Source organism: Ahaetulla prasina, chromosome 11 (assembly GCF_028640845.1).
Source record: "Ahaetulla prasina isolate Xishuangbanna chromosome 11, ASM2864084v1, whole genome shotgun sequence".
In the NCBI taxonomy this organism is placed as follows: domain Eukaryota; kingdom Metazoa; phylum Chordata; class Lepidosauria; order Squamata; family Colubridae; genus Ahaetulla; species Ahaetulla prasina.
The window spans coordinates 18997005-19014327 of NC_080549.1; the positions used below are offsets into that span (position 1 = coordinate 18997005).

Sequence of the window (17323 nt, forward strand, 5' to 3'; positions counted from 1 at the left end):
GCCTCCCGGCCCCAGCCCTGGCTCCATGCCCAGACAGGCTGAGGAGGAGGAAGCACCTCCCGGCCCCAGCCCTGGCTCCATGCCCAGACAGGCTGAGGAGGAGGAAGCACCTCCCGGCCCCAGCCCTAGCTCCCTGCCCAGGCAAACGGAGCAACTAGACCCCTCCCCTTCCCCCACAGCATGTGAGCCTGAGGGAGGCCAATTACCAACAGCTGCCGACTGGAGTGACCCTCGCTTCAGAAGAATTGATAGGCGTCGTCGTCAGAAGGAAGGGAGGGGCAGGCCTGGATAAGTGCTGAGTCATGGAACCACACCCCATGGCCTATATAAAGGATCTGCTTTCTGGCAGTCTCTGAGTCAGGCAAAGTCTACCTTATCTTGCTGAAGTCACTTTCTGGTCTCCTGCCTTCCTTGAGGACTTTGCTAGGACTTTGGCAGAGCTGCAGAGGCACGCCTGATTCGGATTTCCCTGACCCGGCCGTCAGCGGAGGAGTGGGACATGACACAAACACTCCTCTTTGGTAACATCATAAGGCAGCAACATCTTCCCACCCCCAAAAGATCAGAGCATAAACAGCTGATGTGTGCAGTCGTGGAAATAGAGGCAGCTGCTTTAATGAGACACTCACTGGGTTTGCATTTCAGAATTGAAATCAAAGCATTGCATAGACCCGTGATGGCGAACCTATGGCATGCATTGTCACAGGTGGCACGCAGTGCCCTCTCTGTGGGCACACGAGCCATCGCCCCAGTTCAGCTCTGCCGTGAATTCATGCGTGCCTCCCCCGGCCAGCTGGTCGTCGGGTCTCTGCCACACATGCACAACAGCAGGGTGTGTGCAGAAGTTCCACATGCGCAGGTGGTAGGGCGTGTGTAGGGGGGCACATACGGGGGGCCATACACACATGTGCAGGGGTGTGGGAGCTGTGGGCGCATGTGCAGGGGCAGGGATGTGCAGGGGTGCATGTAGGCTTGCGCTTTGGGCACTTAGTCCGGAAAAGGTTAGCCATCACTGGCATAGACCTGGCAGTCATGTAATTGTCTCATTTCTCACATATCAGAAAGATATTATCCTGGACATAACATTTCAGGGGCAATCTAGTACTCAAAGCGGTCCATTTGGATCTCATTGGTCCATTTTAAATACCTAAGACCCACAACAGATAATACAAGAAGGAATATGAATATGAGATTCCGGGCAGCGCACGAAAATATTTGCCGAGCACTACCTCGAACTCAGTTTTTCAGCTGTCAACACATGCATCTGTCCTCTAGCAAAAGTTACCGTGCCTTGGTATCAATTTTTCTCCTTACTATAAGCTCACCATTTTGTTATACCTTGAATTTGATAGATGGAGCCCCTCGTGGCTCCCGCATGACACCCATCCTGCGCAGACTGCACTGGCTACCTGTGGCCTTCCGGGTGCGCTTCAAGGTTTTGGTGACCACCTTTAAAGCGCTCCATGGCATTGGGCCGGGTTATTTACGGGACCGCCTACTGCTACCGAATGCCTCTCAGCGACCCGTGCGCTCTCATAGAGAGGGTCTCCTCAGGGTGCCGTCAGCGAGGCAATGTCGCCTGGCGACGCCCAGGGGAAGGGCCTTCTCTGTGGGGGCTCCCACCCTCTGGAACGAGCTTCCCCCAGGACTTCGTCAACTTCTGGACCTCCGAACCTTCCGCCGCGGGCTCAAAACATACCTATTTAATTGTGCAGGACTGAGCTAGATTTTAAATTTATGGGTTTTAAATTGGGTTTTATTTTTTATATTTTAAAATACGGGCTTATAGAATAAGTTTTTTAATTGTTTTTATAGTGTATTTATGTGTCTATGTGTTTTTTAAGTGCCTGTAAACCGCCCTGAGTCCTTCGGGAGATAGGGCGGTATATAAATATGATTAATAAATAAATAAATAAATAAATAAATAAATTTGTCATGGTCCATGCAAGGGAGAACGTGCAACTTCTGCCCTTCGGATCACCTTTCTTTTCTCTTTGTACTAGGACTTGAGCAGTAACATTAACCCTGAAAAAGGATGGCGGTTTGTACTGTAATTCACGATTTACATCAAGGGAGGGCAGCCGTACTAAATCATTCCTTTCCTCTATGCTGTGAATTGCTCTCCCAAGGAGACTGTTGCAGTGAGTCTTTGGGCAAGCATCACAAAAATGCAAAATTTTCCATAATGTGCGTAAATTAGTATAGGTGTATGTTTTTCAAAGCAATAATCCCTCTGTGGTATTATCAAATGAAATTTTACCTGATCAGAGATAATTACTTAACAACTTAATTAACAGTGCCAAGTATGGAGATCAAATGAAAAGAGGATTTACTTTCTTATTGTCTGGATGTTGGGCCTCAAAAACCAAGAAAGACCAAGACTCTTCTAGCAATCGTCAGGCCTGGAAGCCATCTTTTTTGTTGGATCTTCAGACCTGCCACATTTACTACTGTGGGAAACTGAGAGGGGGGGATTGTATGGAGCCAGGGTGATATATACAGTCATAATAACGTTCCTTTCTCAGAGAGTCAAGGACATCTTGCCTTGCACTTGGACAGCTGGAACTGGGAGACATCTCTAGTTGGGATGGTGCTGGGATTGGACCATGTGATGGACTTGTGGGTGTTGGGCAGGGACCTGGTAGCTTTCAGATTTGGGTTTTCCCAGATCTGTCAATATGACATCTCTAATAAAATGGAACTTTGAGGAAACTCAAGCCTCAGAATTTTCTTTCATTAGGGGTGTTACTTGGAACCCTGACAACAGCAGCAGTTAGACTTATATACCGCTCCACAGTGCTTTACAGAACTCTCTAAGTGGTTCTCAGCATATTGCCCCCAATCATCTGGGCCCTCATTTCACAAATCTTGAAAGGATGGAAGGCTTAATCAACTTCGAACCCCATCAGAATCAAACGCCAGATTGTGAGCAGAGGTAGCCTGCACTGCTGCGTTCTAAACACTTATGTCACTGAGGAATCTTCTAAGATTTATTGTTCCTGACCTATAGACAGGACTCTTGACAAACTGAAGCAGATGACTTGAGGGGCTGCCACAGAGAGGAGGGGGTCAAGCTATTTTCCAAGGCACCTGCAGGCCAGACAAGGAATAATGGATGGAAACTGATCAAGGAGAGATTCAACCTAGAAATAAGGAGGAACTTTCTGACATTGAGAACAATCAACCCATGGAACAGAAGTTGCCTTCGGAAGTTGTGGGAGCTTCATCACTGGAGGCTTTCAAGAAGAGTCTGGACTGCCATTTGTCAGAAATGATATAGGGTCTCCTGCTTGGGCGGGGGGTTGGACTAGATGACCTACAAGGTCCCTTCCAACTCTGTTAATCTATACCTTTATCTGCATTTATATATATATCTGCCCCATAAAGCGTATACTCGGGAACTATTTAGGGAGGAATTATTTTCATCCTCCAAAATAGAGTCCCTCGCTCCAGTGGTGAAATCTAAAAATTTTTACTAGTGGTTCTGTGGGTGTGGCTTGGTGGGTGTGGCTTGGTGGGCATGGTGTGGTGTGATGGGTGTGGCTTGGTGGGCATGGCAGGGGAAGGATACTACAAAATCTCTATTCCCACCCCACTCCGGGGCCAGCCAAAGGTAGCATTTGCCGGTTCTCCAAACTACTCAAAATTTCAGCTACTGGTTCTCCAGAATCTGTCAGAACCTGCTGGATTTCACTCCTGCCTCCCTCCCTCCTGGGAATCCAGACAACTTTCCATCACATAAGGTAAAGGTAAAGGCTCCCCTCACACATACATGCTAGTCGTTTCTGACTGTAGGGGGAAGTGTTCATCTCCGTTTCAAAGCTGAAGAGCCAGCGCTGTCTGAAGATGTCTCCATGGTCATGTGGCCGGCATGACTCAATGCCAAGGCGCACGGAACGCTGTTCCCTTCCCACCAAAAGTGGTCCCTATTTTTCTACTTGCCTTTTTTACGTGCTTTTGAACTGCTAGGCTGGCAGAAGCTGGGACAAGTAATGGGAGCTCACCCCATTCTGTGGCACTAGGGATTTGAACCGCTGAACTGCCGACCTTTTGATCGACAAGCTCAGCATCTTAGCCATTGAGCCACCGTGTCCCTTCACACACCCCTTGGCTATTTCATGATAAATAAAAACAAGAATGACCCACTTCCCCCAGATGGCTTTCATCAATTCTCTCAGCCTTTGAATGCCTTTTAATTGTCTTTCATCAAACACAATGAGACTTAATGTCAAACATTCAGAAGAATTCTCCAATCACCATCGTTTTTTACAATGCTTTTATTTAAATCTATCCTCAAGGTTGAAGAATTCCAAAGGGTGAGAACGTTTCATTGCTTTCCATTGAGGACCTGTATACTGCACGAATCAAGAAGAGGGCCGTGAAAATACTTACAGATCCCTCACATCCTGGACATAAAATGTTTCAATTCCTACCATTAAAACGACACTATAGAGCATTGCACACCAGAACAACTAGACACAAGAACAGTTTTTTCCCGAAGGCCATCACTCTGCTAAACAAATAATTCCCTCAACACTGTCAAACTATTTACTAAATCTGCACTACTATTAATCTTCTCATCGTTTTCATCACCAATCTCTTTCCACTTATGACTGTATGACTAACTTTGTTGCTGGCAATCCTTATGATTTATATTGATATACTGACCATCAATTGTGTTGTAAATGTTGTACCATTGATGAAGGTATTTTTTTTTCTTTTTCTTTTCTTTTATTTACACTGAGAGCATATGCACCAAAACAAATTCCTTGTGTGTCCAATCACACTTGGCCAATAAAATTCTATTCTATTCTATTCTATTCTATTCTATTCTATTCTATTCTATTCTATTCTACTCTACTCTACTCTACTCTACTCTACTCTACTCTACTCTACTCTACTCTACTCTACTCTATTCTATTCTATTCTATTCTATTCTCCAAGAAAACTTCTCTGGCTCTTTACTCATTTGGTTTTTCTTGGCTTTGCACTTTTTCCTCTCCGCAATATTCCTTGGAATGGGATGATCTCATAATATTTCAAATGCGGCCAACCTTCTAAACGACCTAAGGCAGCCTTATGTTACACTACAGTGGCCCTTGATGTACAACTGTTCATTTAGCGACCGTTCAAACTTACAGCGGCACTAAAAAAAAGTGACTTATGGCCATTTTTCAGACTTATGACCGTTGCAGCATCCCCATGGTCATGTGATCAAAATTTGCACGCTTGGTTACTGGCTCATATTGATGACCACTGCAGTGTCCCGGGGTCACACGATCCCCTTTTGTGACCTTCTGACAAGCAAAAGTCAATGAGGAAGCCAGATTTGCTTGACAACTGTGTTACTAGTTTAACAACTGCAGTGATTCACTTAACAACTGTGTCAAGAAAGGTCATAGTGTGGGGCAAAACTCACTTAACAACTGTTTTGCTTAGCAGTGGAAATTCCGGGCTGAAATGTGACCGTAAATCAGGGACTATAATCTGCCCTATGTTATTATTTGCAATTCCATCACTTTCCTAAGGATTTCTCCTACGGAAGAGTCTCTTATTGTAAGTGCTGCACACGAGATTTAATCTCTTCGCTGAGCAAACTTAATATTCCTCACTTTATCTGAGAGGAAAAAAAAAATACAATTTTCATACAGAACTCAAAAACTGACCCAAGGAGTTCAAAAGCCACTGTTTTGAATTCTATTCTTACCAACAATTCACACTGAGGCCAAGAAACAGCATTTTTCCCCCCCCTTTCTGTTTCACTCTGGGGTTGTTTGTTTATTTGTTTGTTTTGTTTTTGCCGCAGCCATTTCAGTTGCTTCTGTTAAAGCACCTAGAGACCGAAAGGAAATACAATTAATCTCTCCATAGTGGGGAAGACGCTGTCTGCTGTCCAGGTGCTAACAGCAAATGGGCAATTACAAGGCCCCTGCTATTTTTCTTGGTTATGGTGCTTAAACTTTAGATCAGACTTAGACAGGGTTGCTTTTCAACTAGAGGATAATCCTCTTTCGGAAAGAAGATGTGGTCATCATCTAGAGCAGGTGTAGAGAACCTGCAGCCACCTCGAAGTTGCTCCTCTTCGTGTTCAAATAACCCTTATCGTGTTTCCTATGGATGCTGGCAGATGGTTTAGTGCAGGGGTCTCCAACCTTGGTCCCTTTAAGACTTGTGGACTTCAACTCCCAGAGTTCCTCAGCCAGCTTTGCTGGCTGAGGGACTCTGGGAGTTGAAGTCCACAAGTCTTAAAGGGACCAAGGTTGGAGACCCCTGGTTTAGTGACTCTTAGGAGGGTCACAGACTCCCCACTCCTTTTACGGGAAAACTGAGAAGGCAGCTTGGTCCTTTCAAAGATAACGAACATCCTACTTGCAATTGCAAAGGGTAAAAAAGGAGCAGAAAATGCATTCAAAACTAAGACCTACCCTTGCACTGTTTGTTCCTAAGCATGAAACTGCCATTATTTTCTCCAGGTAAAATATAAATATAAAATAAACATGCCGGAAACAAATAACATAAAAAACAAACAAACATTTTACTGAAAGGAACAAAAGCCAGAGGAACCATTAAAATTAGGCGAGACAGAGATCTAATCTGAATTAGGTCGGTTTAGGGATTCAGTCTTGTTGAAGTGTAAATGATAGCTAGATAAACTTTGTCCCATCCTGTATGAAGGTCAGATGGGAAAGGGAAGAATTGGTGCTGTACTAACCATTTGATTCAGCCAGGAAGTCAACTTGGGCAATGCACCAGATTAGCTGTCCAAGACAATGAATCTTTAGTAGTAGCGCTCCTCTCTCGGGAGATAACAGAATGGCAACCTGCTTAGAACTAATTGTACAGAAAGGAGAAGGAAAACAGCTCTACAGACGAATAGGGGCATCCCATTTGCACCCGGCTATTGCTCTGAAAAGCAGAAAGGAACATGCATGCACTTCCCAGGAAAGGATTTTGTGGGTCACAAAGAAAGCACCATGATCCAAGCCCAGATTTGGTGTTCAAAATGCAGGAAATGCACATTACAAAAAAGCAACCATGATATGATCGACGTGGTTTTCACTGAATATGCTGTATGAACACAGCTCCTGTTATTTGCAAACAATAGCTTTGGCCGAGTGTAGGGAGGGATTCCAGTTTGCTTCTTCAGCTATACGAGCAGTTGGGGACCCCCGAGGAGCCACTTTCTAAAAGCAAAATCATGCAGGGATGACCCCCCCCCACTCCCCACCATCAGAGGATGCAAGCAGAGAAAATATCTTACCATGGCATAATGCCTTGGTTACCTGGGCCTCGGCTGTGTGTGAATCATTGGTTTATGGTTTAGAATGCTATATAAGCCTTTGACTTATTCCCTAACCATAATTAAAAAAAACCATGGGCTTAGCTTGGCTGCTGCAGGATCAACCCAAGATCATTCCAATTTCTCTTGGGATGGAGCCTGGGACCCATCGCTCCCCATCTCTCTGGCTGAAAAAGAAATGCCAGTTTTTTTTGTGGGGTGGGGGTTCAAATAGGGAAGGCCCTGAACAGCAGCCATGACACTTTCTTGGAATGCTGCCTGCTTGCCTTCTCCAGCTAACCAAGGTTTCACAGAGGCTCCTACTAGAATGAAACTTTGCAACAAGGTAACTCCATGGCTTCTTTTAAGGGTGGTCTGACGAACAGAGCACAACGAGAAACAATTTTGTTTTGGTGAGGATTCTTTCAATTTAAATAAATAAATAATAAGCAGTCTGGTGCTGCTTTAAGAAGTCTATCCACATGTCCAGAAAACAAAACAAAAACAAAGGTGTTGTAGAAACATATCGGAGGACCACAAAGGTGGTAGGGGCAACCTCCAGCATCTGACACCTGTTAGATGGTGGGAAGGTCACCTCCCATCAAAGCCACAGTAAAAAGGTAAAGGTAAAGGTTTCCCTCGCACATACATGCTAGTTGTTCCCGACTCTAGGGGGCGGTGCTCATCTCCGTTTCAAAGCCGAAGAGCCAGCACTGTCCAAAGACGTCTCCATGGTCATGTGGCCAGCATGACTAAATGCCAAAGGTGCACGGAACGCTGTTCCCTTCCCACCAAAGGTGGTCCCTATTTTTTCTACTTGCGTTTTTTACCTACTTTCGAACTGCTAGGTTGGCAGAAGCTGGGACAACTAATGGGAGCTCACCCTGTTACTAGGGATTTGAACCGATGAACTGCCGACCTTCTGATCGACAAGCTTAGCCACTGAGCCACCACGTCCCTTCAAAGCCACAGTACCTTCCATCAATTCCAGATCTTCCCGCACTCCCCAGAAGTTTCGGGAACTCCAGCAACGGGAAGAAGTCATTGAATCTAGAACCCTAAGAGGGATCTGGTTTTCCATCCCCAGATATTCCTCTCAGTGAATCTGTTTCTCCTTCCCCCGCCCTTTAGATTAGAACCTGTCAAAGACCATCAGAGATACAGTGTCATGTCCCACTCCTCCGCTGACGGCCGGGTCAGGGAAATCCGAATCAGGCTTGCCTCTGCAGCTCTGCCCAAAGTCCTAGCAAAGTCCTCAGAGCAGGCAGGAGACCAGTAAGTGACTTCAGCAAGATAAGTTCGACTTTGCCTGACTCAGAGACTGCCAGAAAGCAGATCCTTTATATAGGCCATGGGGTGTGGCTCCATGACTCAGCACTCATTAAGGCCTGCCCCTCCCTTCCTTCTGTTGCCTCCGCCTATCCAATCTTCTGATGCGAGGGTCACTCCAATCAGCTGTTGGAAGTAAACTTTCCTCAGGCTCACATGCTGTGGAGGAGGGGGAGGGGTCTAGCTGCTCCGTTTGCCTGGGCATGGAGCCAGGGCTGGGGCCAGGGGATGCTCCCTCCTCTACAGCCTGCTTGGGCATGGAGCCAGGGCTGGGACCAGGAGATGCCCCCTCCTCTGCAGCTTGTCTGGGCATGGAGCCAGGACTGGGGCCGGGAGGCATACATTCCTCCGTGTTTGGGAGCAGATAAGCAGACCCCGGCTGCGGTGAGAGCGGACAAGACACAACATACAGCTTGGCCTCTTCGGTTTTCATATGCAAGCATTAAAGGCTGCAGAAAGCAAGTATGAAGAGAAGCCATATATTGATGAAATATTAACAACATTATAAAGGGACCGGTTACCCAAAAAAAAAAAAAGTTATCAAACCCAAATAGACAAATCTCCCTCAGTACTTATCCTGAAACTTGACTGTAGGTATATATAACAGGGAAAAAAAGTCTATTGTCTTTATGATGTGTCTTTTTCCTGGAAATCACAAAGTGGGGTGGAAAAAGAGACAGCGAGTAAAGATGCAAACCTTTACATTTCACCCTTCAGAAGGACAGTCATTCCGCCTCAATTAAAATCCTTTCCCAAAATGGATTCTTTTCGCCCCCTTAGTGTTCAAAGGTTGTCTATGACAACTTCACAGTTAACTGTATCAGCACTGTACAAACAGAGCAGCCTCCAGGAGAAAACACAAATCATTTGCATATCTGTGCAATCTGTTCCACTAATTACTAGCTGGATGGCCAAGGGGGCGGGAGGGGGGGGGAGAGAGAAACCACAAGCGATCCCAGGTGTGTTAAGAGGGATGCAAATACAACCTGCAGAAGAAAAGCACAGAAACGGTATTCTTAAATGCACGGGATACAGCGCCAAACTGAGCAATTGCAATGGTTTAGAAACCGAGATCTTTCTCCCTCCCAAGGGAGGGAAAGTCACACAGATCTGACAATCAGAACCCTTCAAATAGTGTTTATTTTCTGCCTTTAATTAAGCCAGCACTCCAACTCTACAAATAATAAAGACCCTCGTGGTGCCACAGAGACCAAAGTCCTTAAGATCTACAAAAGCTTGAAATGATAGGGTGTGTATTTGCTCAATAAGCCTGCTACAAAATTCGTTGCTGGGTTGACTGCGCTCAACGAATCTTGGAGCACAAGTTTTTTTCCCCTCTTAAGTTCCCAACACCATTAACCTTTCTCTCGTTCATTACTTTTAAGGAGAGACTTGGAAGTTAACACTTTTGTTTTTAGTACAGGATGTATTGATCATTTAACAAATCATAAACTCATTTCTCTTCCTCCTTCATTGGTGAGAAGTTCAATTTAAAATCTTGTCAGTGTCACACAGGATGAAAATACGAATAACCTGGTTAATTCTTCATAAAAATTGAAATTTCCGGGTACCAAACCTGGATGCAAACCTGGTAAAAAAACGATTAAGCTAGAAACTAGGAGATGGTGAGTTCAAGTCCCGCCTTAACATTGAAAGCCAGCTGGGTGACTTTGGGCCAGTCCCTCTCTTTCAGCCCAACCTACCTCACAGGACTATTGTTGTGGGGAAAACAGGAAGAGGAAGAAATAGTGTTAGGAACAGAATAGAGTAGAGTAGAGTAGAGTAGAGTAGAGTAGAGTAGAATAGAATAGAATAGAATAGAATAAAATAGAATAGAATAGAATAGGAGTAGAGTAGAGTAGAGTAGAGTAGAGTAGAGTAGAGTAGAGTAGAGTAGAGTAGAGTAGAATAGAATAGAATAGAATAGAATAGAATAGAATAGAATAGAATAGAATAGAATAGAATAGAATAGAATAGTGGAATGAAGAATAGAATAGAATAGAATAGAATAGAATAGAATAGAATAGAATAGAATAGAATAGAATAGAATAGAATAGAATAGAGTAAAGTAGAGTAGAATAGGAGTAGAGTAGAGTAGAGTAGAGTAGAGTAGAGTAGAGTAGAGTAGAGTAGAGTAGAAGAATAGAATAGAATAGAATAGAATAGAGTAGAGTAGAGTAGAGTAGAATAGGAGTAGAGTAGAGTAGAGTAGAGTAGAGTAGAATAGAATAGAATAGAATAGAATAGAATAGAATAGAATAGAATAGAATAGAATAGAATAGAATAGAATAGAATAGAATAGATTTTTTTATTGGCCAAGTATGATTGGACACACAAGGAATTTGTCTTGGTGCAATACGCTCTCAGTGTACTTGCTGCCTTGAGTTATTTATAAAAATAATAAAGGCAGGGGAAAGATAAATAAATAAAAATAATATGGAATTAACAAAAATCAGTCCCACTACATGCAGTGATGCTTACACCCAGAAAGCTTGCAAAGAATTCTGTTAACTACTCACTATTTTTCCTATAATCTAGCAGTAACAGGATGAAATGCAAAAATTAAAAAAGTCCCAAATATAAAATCCCCCACATATTGAAAAAGATAAGCAAGTGCAAGGGGGGGAAAAAAATAAGACGCGGCTTCACGGTTTCCCCTCCCTGAAGGAGATTTGCACCCATTTTATACTAATGCTTGGAACTTCCTTCTTAAATAAAGCACTTGCTATTAATGAGGTGGGAGAGATTATATGAAGAAGTGGATGCAAATTAAATTGCTTTTACAAGAGTGCTGCACAAGATAGCATGTAGTTCACCTAGAAAAGATTTCTTCCCCCTAAGATCATTCAGAGATCACAAAACTGAACGTCAGAAAAGATACACCATGTTATACACAGGAAGCCAGAGCAATCTGAATTACAGCCACAAAATTACCATTTATTAGGAGGTTCTTTCACAAGCATGTACCTTCCTGGGTGAGGTTAACATGCTGTTTTGTTCACCAATCTCGGCATGCATAGGCACTCCTTTGAAAGTCGACTATATGCTGTGTTTAACTCAATACTGAGATTAGTCAGTAAAACAAAATCCAAAAAGGATTTAGACTTATTTCCAGAGAGACAAAAGGAAGTGGGGGGGGGGAGAAAAAGCCAGAAACAGCCAACACATCTTCCTTCACCCAATGGCTAGAATCTGTTTTCATACGATAATTTCCTTAGCTTGCCAGAGTAAAACACTGAGAAAAGATTCATACAAGCGCGCAAGAACTGCCTCTAATAACATATTGTGATGTGCGAGATGATCATTTGCAACACAGGTTTTTGCTGAACTAACAAAGGTGGGGAGAGGCAGCCACCCCCTGATAAAAGGAGTGGTAAGAGTCCACAAAGCTTTAAAAATCAATACCAAAAACTATTTCTGTGGCTGACCCCAAACGGCAATGTTGATTCCTTCTCTGCACGTATGATGTTGCCGTCCACACATTTTCTGTGATCACCATATCATAAAAGAAAAAAAAATCACCATTCATTTCCAATTAATTCATTCAGTGGTTCTCCCCAATGTCCAGCAAAACCAAGCCAAAAGGCATTTAAAGATGGGGGTGGGCATCACTTCCTGAAATGCTAAATGAAGAAACTGGACCAGCTAGAAAAAAGATAAAACCACAACATTCATATTTGAGAAAGGCAGAAAGTAGCCACTGATGGATGAGGAGGTGAGAGAACGAAGGATCACTACAAAGGTAAATTTCTAATTCCCTTTGACTCTGGAAAGGGCTGGAAAGGATGAGAAATAGGTGGCCATTGCTACCCTTTTACCAGGGAGCAAGTCACAATTCCTTTCCTACCAGCTCTGCTACAATTTAAAGAAGCAAATATATATATATATATATATCACATTGATTCTGCCAGCTGGGAAGCTGGTTGTGTTGCAACACACTTCAGCACAATAAAGTAAATATGGCTCAGGATACATCAGCCTGAATTTACTTCTTTGTGGACTTGGGACTTACTAAGCTAGTCACTACCTCAACCGCCCTACAACATGGACAGGTCTAAAACACATTGCAAACACCACCGATATTTAAATGCAAGCCCTCAAGGTATTTTGAAACAGCATGATACACAATTTTTAAAAAGAGGATGCTTGGCACTATACCTGGGCAAGAGGGATGCAGCCAAAAATGAAATAAATATCTATTAAATGAATAAGAATAAAATAAATATCTAATTCACTTATCAGAACAATAAAAGGGAAATGAAGCAACTAGACCTAAACCAACTATAGGCTGGAAATGTTTACAGGTGACCAAAGCACATTTCCAAACTGCTAAGTATCTGTGTTCAGATCTGAGCGTTACTTAACCAAATCCGGAGTAGAAATATCCTGAAAAAGAAAGGTGATCTATCTCAGCCTTCTGTTACATAATGAAAAGGATGTACATAAGTATCCAAACCCTTTGGAACACAAAACAAAACCCCAAGCATTTCAAAGTGTAAATAATCCAGAAGTAGCATATATTCGGGGAATATATCCACAATGCCAATCCTTCCAAACTATCTCAAGGCTGGGTGGATGGGTGGGTACCAGTCTTTTATTAATAAGCACCCTAAGAAATCAGACAGAGGCACAGCTGCTGCCTCCCTCTGACCTGGCTACATTCAACTGCAGACGCACCTCCACCAGGTTCAACAATAGGCATCAATTCCACCCTACCTCACAACTCAAGACCACATTCTCCGCCGCCGCCGCCCCGATGTACGGTTTCCAACGTTCCTTTCAGCTACACGTGAAAGATGACATCACAGGCATCCGAGCGACGGACAACAGGGCGTGTGAGCGTCTCTCTCTTGCGCTGTGTTGTGTTGCGTGTGTGTGCGCATCACCCACATAAGACAAGGGACACTACACCAGGAATAAAAGTAAAGGATGCAGCCTGCCGGACCTTCCCACTCACTTCGCCGGAGCTTCGCCCTCCTCGGGGCGCTTCTGAGCCCCCAACCTCGCGTCCGGGTCTTGCTTCCAGGGAGAGGGAGAGAGAAAGAGGACAGCTGCCATTCACACGAGCCGTTCCACCTGGGTACCCTTGGAAGCAGCCGAGCAGCCCAAGGGGAGGGGAGGTGGGTGGGTGGAGGTCTGATTTCGCCCGAGGCGCTCCTGCCAGCCACACACTCGAGGCTCGCCAAAGCGGGGCGCGCGGCGCGAAGGCAGCCGCTGGGTCTCTCAGGCAGCGGCGGCGGCTTCCTCGCGCGTCGTGGGAACCCAACCCAGGGAAAAGGGCGCGCCGCCAAGGACAGCCGCCCGCCCGCCCGCCGAAATTCCAGCCTCCGCCGGAGCCAAACTTACCTGGCCGTCCACTGGAACTTTCAGCCGGAGGAGCAGCAGCAGCAGCAGCAGCAGCAGCGCCGCCTCCTCCGCCCCGCGCGGGTCCGCTCGCCAGCCATCGCGCGCGCCTCCCGCCGCCGCCGCTAAGCCGAAGGCGAAGATAAATCCACATCGCTCGGGAGGCGACCCAGGCGGCTGCCGCAGCTCGCCCGCATCCTGCCCGCCCGCCCCTGCCTGCCCCGGACTCAGCGCCGGCGGAACCCTCCGAGCAGCTGAGAGCGGCGGAGATGCCCCAAGAGCACAGCTGCCGCCGCCGCCTCACCCTCAGCCCTGCCTGCGCCTCGCGCCGGCGTCGCCGCCACCACTGCTGGCTTCCCCGGCAGCGGCGCCGACCACTCGGCTCCTCGCCTTTTGCCGCCGCCGCTGCTAATGAGCATGCCCGGGAGAGAGAGAGAGAGAGAGAGGGAGAGGGAGAACGGGCATGCGCGGTGCCGAAGCCGACGCCGCTTTGCCTTCACCTGCTTTGCCAGGCGCCGGGTAGGTGGCCCCGAGCGAGCCAGCCAGCGGCGGCAGGAGCAGCGCCGGCTCAACAGAGCCCGGGCCGGTGCAGAACGGGAGGAGGACGTGGCTCCTGAGGCAGCCGAGTGGGGAGGGGGGGTGTCTCCCGCTTGCCTTCGTGCCCGAGAAGGCAGCGGCGCTCCGAGATAGAGCCCTGGTTGGGGTGGGTTGGATTGGGTTGTGTCGGGTTGTGTCGGGTTTTGTTGTGTCGGGTTGGGTTGGATTTTGTCGGGTTGTGTTGGGGTGGGGTGTGTTGGGTTGAGTTGTGTCGGGTTGTGTTGGGGTGGGGTGGGTTGTGTCGGGTTGTGTCGGGTTGGGTTGTGTTGGATTGTGTCGGGTTGTGTTGGGGTGGGGTGGGTTGTGTCGGGTTGGGTTGTGTTGGATTGTGTCGGGTTGTGCTGGGGTGGGGTGTGTTGGGTTGAGTTGAGTTGTGTCGGGTTGGGTTGGGTTGGATTGTGGTGGGGTGGGGTGGGGTGGGGTGGGTTGCGAGGCGGGTCGCAGGAGCATCGCATCGCCGGGCGGGGGCGCCGCGCCAGGTGGTGGTGGGAGCAACAGGTCGAGAGCGGAACAGCCTGCGGAAAGCCGAGCAGCGTTTTCCCCGGAGTGGCGGGCTCAGCCCCGCTTCTTTCCGCCCGAGCGGCCGCTGGACAGTTGGACGGTCAAACCGAGGCAGGGAACGGCTCTTCTCCCCCAGCAGGCAGGCGGGCGTTGGAAATGGCTGGAGATCGCGGCGTGCGGCGCCGGATCAGTCTCGCCGCGGAGCTGCCGAGCTTCCCGGCCGGAGACGAGAAAAGCGGCGGCGGTGCGGTTAGTAAGGGAGAAGATGCTGGCAGCCCCCCGGCGCCCCCCCGGCGCCCCTCTAGCTTTGGCTGAGATTTGGGGGCTTTCGGATGATGAGAGGGCGGAAGACAGAGATTCGAGCTTCGGACGCCCTTCCTTTGAATTGGGGGGTGGGTGTGTCGTTTTCTGCTTATTCTTTATGCCCTAATACATTCCCGTTTCCACTGAGAAACCGAGCAACAGTTCAGATCCATTTTTGATTCTTTATATCTATCTTCTATCATGCTCCATCCCATCCCATCCATCCATCCTTTTGTAGTAGCCCTAGAATGAAAAAATTCTGACTACGTGGCTCAGTGGCTAAGACACTGAACTTGTCGATCAGAAAGGTTTGGGGGTTCAAATCCCTAGTAGTCTCCTGCTACACGAGCAGGGGGTTGGACTAGATGACCCCTAAGGTTCCTTCCAACTGTGTTACTGTTATGAAAACGCCCTAATTTTCTTCCTAGGGTACTGGGAGGAGGTGCTTTAAGATACAAAATACTGTAGAAGTCTTCATCCCTAACATTGCTTTTGGAATGAATTTTACTCTTTAAAATTCCTTTTAAAAAAAACATTCTCCAAGGATGCCTGGCTAGGTTCAATGTGCCTGGGAGAAACCCACAAGCCACCAGATGATATGATCATGCTCTGGGAAGCAACAATTATATTACACCACAAGTTTACTTAACCAGCTTGATTATTAAGTTAAGCCATTTTAATAACTTCTCCTGAGATCCTGGATATAAAGTAACATGCAGTCCAACTTTGCACAATTTAGTAGATTAAAGAGTGAGCGCATAGGGAGTGGGGCTGCTCTCTTTTTATATACAATAGTTTGCCCAGCTGCTACTGGTGGAGGTGTTGTTTTCTCTTTCGTAGTTCTTTGATTAAGTTTCTTGCAGCCCCAAAATGCTAGGGACTTCCTGGAAGTTTGGCAACTCAGACAAATCAGCCATCAACAGGCACGTAGAGGTAAACAACATTTACACACAATTCAAAAGAGACAATACAAAAGCGAAAAAGGAAACAAAAAGACCACAGCTTGGCAGTGATTTAACACCCAGACATACACGGATAAATACTAGGATCAACAGACAAGCAATCAAGCAATAAACAGTATTCTAAATAAGGAATTATTGGTCAGACCAATAATCAAGCAGTAAACAACAGTTAATCAAGGAGTTTCCAAGGGGAAAAAACTATACTTCCACCAACACTGATAGGGCAAAGTACTGTATATAAATAGAGAGCAAACTCCACTCTCTTATAGCACTGGTGATGTTACCTAGTTGAGTAATGAGATGTGCTCAGGAAAACAACCAAGCTCAGAGAGAACCAATTCTTTTTATTGATTGTTTAATTGTTGATTGTTTAATATTGATTGTTCACCTGCTAGAGTTACAAATATTTTAGTAGCACTTGCTAAAAGGATGAGAAAAGAGAACATTTGTGGCAAAAGTACATAAACGTAGATATAGCAAATCTGCGATTTCCCCCCCAAATAGAAGAAAGGTGCTACTTCTATTTGCTCCTTACATTTCCCCAGTGAATGAACTGCAGTTTACTTCCAGATACTCTTTCAATACCTATCTACCACCCTTTCTTTCTCCTTTAATTATATTTCTCTGCATTTATATCTAAAACTTTATATCTTGTTGAGAAGCTGATAGTCTAAAACAAAGAACAATTTCCTGCATAATGCCTTTCAACTCCACATAATCCTTCATAAACAATAATAATGTGGTATAGCTGTTTCCCCGAAAATAAAACATCCCCTGATAATCCAGTCAGGCTTTTGAGTGCATGTGCTAAAATAAGCCTCTCCCAGAAAATAAGCCCTCCCTGAAAATATTTAAAGGCAGAGCTGGAAATCAGGTAAGATGGCAAGAGGAGCTCCATCTTGCTCCACGCACCCCAAAATAATAAGACCTCCCCAAAATTAAGGCCAAGTGCTTATTTTGGGGTTCAAAAAAATACAAGACAGGGTCTTATTTTCGGGAAAACGCGGTA

At 45.9% G+C, this 17323-nt stretch overlaps 1 protein-coding gene across 1 annotated transcript in view; it reads right to left on the reverse strand.

Moving 5' to 3' along the window:
• TENM1 (teneurin transmembrane protein 1) overlaps positions 1-14062 on the reverse strand; it is a 544190-nt gene extending 530128 nt beyond the window's left edge. The window contains exon 1 of the mRNA XM_058196608.1: positions 13955-14062. The gene's annotated coding sequence lies outside the window, so the exon portion shown is untranslated. The remainder of the gene's footprint in view (positions 1-13954) is intronic.
• Between the last annotated feature and the right edge of the window lie 3261 nt (positions 14063-17323).